Here is an 8,592-nt window from a genome sequence, read left to right on the forward strand (position 1 = left end):
GGCTAGATAATAGCCTTTGGTATATTCGTGGCCATTGATCTCATAGTTGCATGGTGGAGCATGCCCTTCCACTAGTCTGCTGAACACCGGAGACTGCTGCAACACGTTGATGTCATTGTGTGATCCCGCCATGCCAAAGAAAGAATGCCAAATCCACTGGTCATAATCTGCCACAACTTCAAGCACCACACTGCAATATCCATGACGGTCTTTGTATATACCTTGCCAAGCAAACGAGCAGTTCTTCCATGCCCAGTACATGCAATCGATGCTTCCAAGCATTCCAAGAAATCCTCTGGCAGAATTTTGTGCCATGATCCTTGCAGTCTCTTCCTCAGTTGGCCCTCTCAAATAGTATTTGCCAAACTTTCCCACCACAGCTCGGCAAAACTTGTACATGCACTCAATGGCAGTAGACTCACTCATGCGAAGGTAGTCGTCCAGTGTATCGGTAGGTGCTCCGTATGCAAGCATCCCCATGGCGGCGGTGCACTTCTGAATCGACGAGAACCCGAGAACGCTGATACGCGTACAGCACGCGTCCGTTGGGAACCCCAAGAGGAAGGTGTGATGCGTACAGCAGCAAGTTTTCCCTCAGTAAGAAACCAAGGTTTATCGAACCAGTAGGAGTCAAGAAGCACGTTGAAGGTTGATGGTGGCGGAGTGTAGTCCGGCGCAACACCAGGGATTCCGGCGCCAACTTGAAACCTGCACAACACAGCCAAAATACTTTGCCCCAACGTGACAGTGAGGTTGTCAATCTCACCGGCTTGCCGTAACAAAGGATTAGATGTATAGTGTGGATGATGATGTTTGCAAAGAACAGTAAGAACAATGTTTGCAGTAGATTGTATTCGATGTAAAAGAATGGACTGGGGTCCACAATTCACTAGTGGTGTCTCTCCGATAAGAAATAACATGTTGGGTGAACAAATTACAGTTGGGAAATTGACAAATAAAGATGTCATGACAATGCACATACATATTATGATGAGTAGTGTGAAATTCAATTGGGCATTACAACAAAGTACATAGACCGCTATCCAGCTTGCATCTATGCCTAAAAAGTCCACCTTCGGGTTAGCATCCACACCCCTTCCAGTATTAAGTTGCAAACAACAGACAATTGCATTAAGTATGGTGCGTAATGTAATCAACACAAATATCCTTAGACAAAGCATTGATGTTTTATCCCTAGTGGCAACATCACATCCACAACCTTAGAACTTTCTGTCACTGTCCCAGATTAAATGGAGGCATGAACCCACTATCGAGCATAAATACTCCCTCTTGGAGTTACAAGTAACGACTTGGCCAGAGCCTCTACTAGCAACGGAGAGCATGCAAGATCATAAACAACACATAGATGATAGATTGATAATCAACATAACATAGTATTCCATATTCATCGGATCCCAACAAACGCAACATGTAGCATTACAAATAGATGATCTTGATCATGTTAGGCAGCTCACAAGATCCGACAATGATAGCACATGAGGAGAAGACAACCATCTAGCTACTGCTATGGACCCATAGTCCAGGGGTGAACTACTCACACATCACTCCGGAGGCGATCATGGCGATGAAGAGTCCTCAGGGAGATGATTCCCCTCTCCGGCAGGGTGCCGGAGGCGATCTCCTGAATCCCCCGAGATGGGATTGGCGGCGGCGGCGTCTCTGGAAGGTTTTCCGTATCGTGGCTCTCGATACTGGGGTTTTCTCGACGAAGGCTTTAAGTAGGCGGAAGGGTAGGTTTAGGGGCGACGCGAGGGACCCACACACTAGGGCGGCGCGGCCCAAGCCCTGGCCACGCGGCCCTGGCTTGGTCGGCGCCTCGTCGCCCCACTTCGTTTCCCTTTCGGTCTTCTAGAAGGTTCGTGGAAAAATAAGACCCTGGGCGTTGATTTCGTCCAATTCCGAGAATATTTCCTTCGTAGGATTTCTGAAACCAAAAACAGCAGAAAACAGCAACTGGCTCTTCGGCATCTTGTCAATAGGTTAGTGCCGGAAAATGCATAAATATGACATAAAGTATGTATAAAACATGTGAGTATTATCAATAAAGTAGCATGGAACATAAGAAATTATAGATACGTTTGAGACGTATCAAGCATCCCCAAGATTAGTTCCTACTCGTCCCCGAGTAGGTAAACGATAACAAAGATAATTTCTGAAGTGACATGCTATCATAATCTTGATCAATACTATTGTAAGCATATGTAATGAATGCAGCGATTCGAAGCAATGGTAAAGACAATGGTTAAACAACTGAATCATATAGCAAAGACTTTTCATGAATAGTACTTTCAAGACAAGCATCAATAAGTCTTGCATAAGAGTTAACTCATAAAGCAATAAATTCAAAGTAAAGGCATTGAAGCAACACAAAGGAAGATTTAAGTTTCAGCGGTTGCTTTCAACTTGTAACATGTATATCTCATGGATAGTTGTCAACATAAAGTAATATGATGAATGCAAATATGCAAGTATGTAGGAACCAATGCACAGTTAACACAAATGTTTGCTTCTAAGATAGAAAGAAGTGGGTAAACTGACTCAACATAAAAGGTAAAAGAATGGCCCTTCGAAGAGGGAAGCATGGATTGCTATATTTGTGCTAGAGCTTTTATTTTGAAAACAAGAGACAATTTTGTCAACGGTAGTAATAAAGCATATGCGTTATGTATAAGATATCCTATAAGTTGCAAGCCTCATGCATAGATTACCAATAGTGCCCGCACCTTGTCCTAATTAGCTCGGATTTACATGGATTATCATGGCATAACATATGTTTTAACTAAGTATCACAAAGGGGTACCTCTATGCCGCCTGTACAAAGGTCTAAGGAGAAAGCTCGCATTGGATTTCTCGCTTTTGATTATTCTCAACTTAGACATCCATACCGGGACAACATAGACAACAGATAATGGACTCCTCTTTAATGCATAAGCATTCAACAACAGATAATATTCTCATAAGATATTGAGGATTGTTGTCCAAACTGAAACTTCCACCATGGATAATGGCTTTAGTTAGCGGCCCAATGTTCTTCTCTAACAATATGCATACTCAAACCATTCAACTCATGATAAATCACCCTTACTTCAGACAAGACGAACGTGCATAGCAACTCACATGATATTCAACAAAGATAGTTGATGGCGTCCCCAGGAACATGGTTATCGCTCAACAAGCAACTTATTAAGAAATAAGATACATAAGTACATATTCAATACCACAATAGTTTTTAAGCTATTTTTCCCATGAGCTATATATTGCAAAGACAAAGAATGGAATTTTAAAGGTAGCACTCAAGCAATTTACTTGGAATGGCAGAAAATACCATGTAGTAGGTAGGTATGGTGGACACAAATGGCATAGTTATTGGCTCAAGGATTTTGGATGCATGAGAAGTAATCCCTCTCAATACAAGGCTTAGGCTAGCAAGGTTGTTTGAAGCAAACACAAGTATGAACCGGTACAGCAAAACTCACATAAGAACATATTGCAAGCATTATAAGACTCTACACTGTCTTCCTTGTTGCTCAAACCCTTACCAGAAAATATCTAGACCTTAGAGAGACCAATCATGCAAACCAAATTTTAGCAAGCTCTATGTATTTCTTCACTAATAGGTGAAAAGTATATGATGCAAGAGCTTAAACATGATCTATATGAGCACACCAATTGCCAAGTATCAAGTTATTCAAGATATTATACCAATTACCACATGTAGCATTTTCTGTTTCCAACCATATAACAATTAACGAAGCAGTTTCAACCTTCGCCATGAACATTAAGAATAAAGCTAAGAACATATGTGTTCATATGCAACAGCGGAGCGTGTCTATCTCCCACACAATGAATGCTAGGATCCAATTTATTCAAACAAAACAAAAACAAGAACATAAAGACGCTCCAAGTAAAGCACATAAGATGTGATGGAATAAAAATATAGTTTCACTAGAGGAACCTGATAATTTGTCGATCAAGAAGGGGATGCCTTGGGCATCCCCAAGCTTAGATGCTTGAGTCTTCTTGAAATATGCAGGGATGAACACGGGGGCATCCCCAAGCTTAGAGCTTTCACTCTTCTTGATCATATTGTATCATCCTCCTCTCTTGATCCTTGAAAACTTCGTCCACACCAAACTCAAAACAAACTCATTAGAGGGTTAGTGCATAATAAAAAATTCACATGTTCAGAGGTGACATAATCATTCTTAACACTTCTGGACATTGCACAAAGCTACTGAAAGTTAATAGAATAAAGAAATCTATCAAACATAGCAAAACAGGCAATGCGAAATAAAATGCAGAATCTGTCAAAACAGAACAGTCCGTAGAGACGAATTTTTCTGGGGCACTTAACTTGCTCAAATGAAAATGCTAAAATTGAATGAAAGTTGCGTACATATATGAGGATTACTCACGTAAATTGGAAGATTTTTCTGAGTTACCTACAGAGAATACTACTCAAATTCGTGACAGCAAGAAATCTGTTTCTGCGCAGTAATCCAAATCTAGTATGAACCTTACTATCAAAGACTTTACTTGGCACAACAATGCAACAAAATAAAGATAAGGAGAGGTTGCTACAGTAGTAACAAATTCCAAAACTCAAATATAAAACAAAAATGCAGAAGTAAAATAATAGGTTGTCTCCCATAAGCGCTTTTCTTTAACGCCTTTCAACTAGGCGCAGAAAGTGTGAATCAAGTATTATCAAGAGACGAAACATCAACATTCTTACCAGGGGCGTTGTGCTTACCCTTCTTACTCTTATTCCTACTCTTTGGTTTAGGGAATACATGACCGCATCCGGGCGTAGAGGTAAAATTTAGAGTGCCTTTCCCCACATCTATGATTGCTCCCACGAGTTTCAGTAGGGACCTTCCAACTGTGATTTGTCCTGTCCCTACACATTCAACAACGAGATAATCAGTGGATACCGTTCTTCCAAGAAAGGTTGTGAAAACACCTTCAGCTATACCCTTAGGAATTATAACAGAGTTATCAGTAAGAGTTATTCCTTCTCCTCCTTCAGTAAGTTCCCAAAGTGTCAAAGATTCATAAATACTTTTAGGCATAAGGCAAAACTCAGACATAATATCACAACGAGCATGAAAAGTTTCACCACTAATAGCAACTTTAACGGTAGGCACCCACATTGAAGGTTCAAAGCTTAATGGAACATAATCATAGTATTCGCGAATCTGGTTGTACCCTTCTTTTAAACAGGATATATTTGTTTCGAGAGTGTTTAATCTATTATGAATGCTAGCAAGAGATGAATCAAAATTATTATCGGAGCTAGATGATGTAATCATTTTCTTATGGCATTAAAAGCTTGATCCCCATCACGATGAAGGAAATATCCTCCCACTACAGCATCTAAGGCATATCTATAGCGAAGAATAAGCCCAAAATAAAAGTTACTAAGAAGCAAACTTAGCGTCATTTTAGGTTCAGTTTTACTATAAGAATCAAAAATTCTAGACCAAGCTTCTTTAAAACTCTCCTCACCCCCTTGTTTAAAAGTAAAGATCGATTCCTCAGGTGATAGAGTAACAGCTACGGGACTAGTCATGATAACAAAATAAAGTAAATGCAAGTAACTAATTTTTTTGTTTTTTTAATATAGAGAACGCAAACAAGATAGTAAATAAAGTAAAACAAGTAACTATTTTTTTTGTATTTTGATATAATGCAGCAAACAAAGTAGCAAATAAAATAAAGCAAGACAAAAACAAAGTAAAGAGATTGGAAGTGGAGACTCCCCTTGCAGCGTGTCTTGATCTCCCCGGCAACGGCGCCAGAAAAAGAGCTTGATACGCGTACAGCACGCGTCCGTTGGGAACCCCAAGAGGAAGGTGTGATGCGTACATCAGCAAGTTTTCCCTCAGTAAGAAACCAAGGTTTATCGAACCAGTAGGAGTCAAGAAGCACGTTGAAGGTTGATGGTGGCGGAGTGTAGTGCGGCGCAACACCAGGGATTCCGGCGCCAACGTGGAACCTGCACAACACAACCAAAATACTTTGCCCCAACGTGACAGTGAGGTTGTCAATCTCACCGGCTTGCTGTAACAAAGGATTAGATGTATAGTGTGGATGATGATGTTTGCAAAGAACAGTAAGAACAATGTTTGCAGTAGATTGTATTCGATGTAAAAGAATGGAACGGGGTCCACAGTTCACTAGTGGTGTCTCTCCGATAAGAAATAGCATGTTGGGTGAACAAATTACAGTTGGGCAATTGACAAATAAAGATGGCATGACAATGCACATACATATTATGATGAGTAGTGTGAAATTCAATTGGGCATTACGATAAAGTACATAGACCGCTATCCAGCATGCATCTATGCCTAAAAACTCCACCTTCGGGTTAGCATCCGCCCCCCTTCCAGTATTAAGTTGCAAACAACAGACAATTGCATTAAGTATGGTGCGTAATGTAACCAACACAAATATCCTTAGACAAAGCATTGATGTTTTATCCCTAGTGGCAACAGCACATCCACAACCTTAGAACTTTATGTCACTGTCCCAGATTAAATGGAGGCATGAACCCACTATCGAGCATAAATACTCCCTCTTGGAGTTACAAGTAACGACTTGACCAGAGGCTCTACTAGCAACGGAGAGCATGCAAGATCATAAACAACACATAGATGATAGATTGATAATCGACATAACATAGTATTCCATATTCATCGGATCCCAACAAACGCAACATGTAGCATTACAAATAGATGATCTTGATCATGTTAGGCAGCTCACAAGATCCGACAATGATAGCACATGAGGAGAAAACAACCATCTAGCTACTGCTATGGATCCATAGTCCAGGGGTGAACTACTCACACATCACTCCGGAGGCGATCATGGCGATGAAGAGTCCTCCGGGAGATGATTCCCCTCTCCGGCAGGGTGCCGGAGGCGATCTCCTGAATCCCCCGAGATGGGATTGGCGGCGGCGGCGTCTCTGGAAGGTTTTCCGTATCGTGGCTCTCGGTACTGGGGTTTTTCTCGACGAAGGATTTAAGTAGGCGGAATGGTAGGTTTAGGGGCGACGCGAGGGACCCACACACTAGGGCGGCGCGGCCCAAGCCCTGGCCGCGCGGCCCTGGCGTGTCGGCGCCTCGTCGCCCTACTTCGTTTCCCTTTCGGTCTTCTGGAAGGTTCGTGGAAAAATAAGACCCTGGGCGTTGATTTCGTCCAATTCCGAGAATATTTCCTTTGTAGGATTTCTGAAACCAAAAACAGCAGAAAACATCAACTGGCTCTTCGGCATCTTGTCAATAGGTTAGTGCCGGAAATGCATAAATATGACATAAAGTATGTATAAAACATGTGAGTATTATCAATAAAGTAGCATGGAACATAAGAAATTATAGATACGTTTGAGACGTATCAAACGCCTACAGCGTCGAGCTTGAGCTTGAAGTAGGGGTCGAACTCTCGAACGCCGTGGAGGATATTCACGAACAGCCCCTTGCTCATCCTGTACCGGCGCCGAAAATTGTCGGCATGTGTTGCGTCGTCGGCGAAGTAGTCATTGTGCAGCATGGCATGCCCCTCCATTCTCTGCCGGGGCTTCGACTTCCTTCTTCCCGGCCTTGATATCGATCCTCCGTGGCGCGGCCTCTTCCTCTTCTCCGCCTCAGCGTCAAGCATGTCCTGGAGGGACGCGATGATCAGCAAATGCTCCCGCAGGTCGTCGTCGAAGGCTTGCTCGTCCTCCAGCAGCAGGGCAACCATCTCATCGTCGTTGTCCATGGCTAAAGCAAAATCAATAGTTAAAATTGCGCCGAGGCAGACGACGCAACAAACAGCGGCCAATCGCGCCTACCTGGCAAGTCGTCGAGCACCTTCTGTGCGCGGAGGTGGGGCGGATTTGACGGCGCGTTCTGGGACGCGCTGGCGACGTGGCGGCGGCACGACCGGCGGGAGCCCCAGCCGCGACAACGGTGCCGACTCTCAGGAGAGATCAGACGCCCAACCGGCCGGGAAATCCAGCGGCGGCGGTGGGGTGGGACGAAGGAGCGACGAGAAAAGAGGCGCGAACCAACGGTTTATGCAAATAGTCGCCGACATGTGGGAGCCCGCCTCGCTTTTCGTTGTGTCCGGCGTCCCCGGTGCGTCCCCTGTGGAACGGGGATGAGCTCGGGGCGCCGGACACCGTATCGGGCCGCGCCGGACAAAAATGGGGTTTGGAGGACGCGGCTAGAACGTATTTTTTGTCCGGCGCGCCCCAAATCCCTTTGGGGGACGCTTTGGGGGACGCGGCTGGAGATGCTCTAAGATTCTAAAATAGAAACACCATTATTAACCCACATCATTTAAATTATTTTGATAGTTAGATCTAAATTTAGTGGCTAGAAATTTAAAAGAGATAACAGTACGCCAAGTAACCAATAATTTTTCATATTTTTGACACAAAATATGTCAGACATGTTGGCTAGGAATGTAAAAAAAATAAAATAACGTGAAAACAAATCGTGTTCAACTCACGTTACCATGTTATCACATTAGAACTTAATTATCTACATCGGCCCCAGTTCAAAAGAAAACAATCTACAAGTA

This window comes from Lolium perenne, chromosome 6 (assembly GCF_019359855.2).
Source record: "Lolium perenne isolate Kyuss_39 chromosome 6, Kyuss_2.0, whole genome shotgun sequence".
NCBI lineage: Eukaryota > Viridiplantae > Streptophyta > Magnoliopsida > Poales > Poaceae > Lolium > Lolium perenne.